Raw genomic sequence first — 296 nt, forward strand, 5'->3', positions numbered from 1 at the left:
CCATGACCTTCTCCATCTCTTGCCACTTTGCCAGAGCTATTCTCCTCGGAGGGATCTTTATTGGACGGTGATTTCCTGTGTTTATTGTGTGATCCACAAGGTTTGTGCAGCCAAGGTCATTATCTCCTTTTGAAAAGACGTCTGCATAATTCGCCAAAAGTTCCCTCACCTGAAGAGCCTGTGATGATGACAAATGGACTATGCTCTTCTTATAGAGGTCAGTTAAATGTTCTGGGAGAGGACGTCCTTTCTTTATGGTTGTATTTCTTGCCTTAACATTGACTGGCTCTACCTCC

This window comes from Limulus polyphemus, unplaced genomic scaffold (genome assembly GCF_000517525.1).
Source record: "Limulus polyphemus unplaced genomic scaffold, Limulus_polyphemus-2.1.2 Scaffold3974, whole genome shotgun sequence".
NCBI lineage: Eukaryota > Metazoa > Arthropoda > Merostomata > Xiphosura > Limulidae > Limulus > Limulus polyphemus.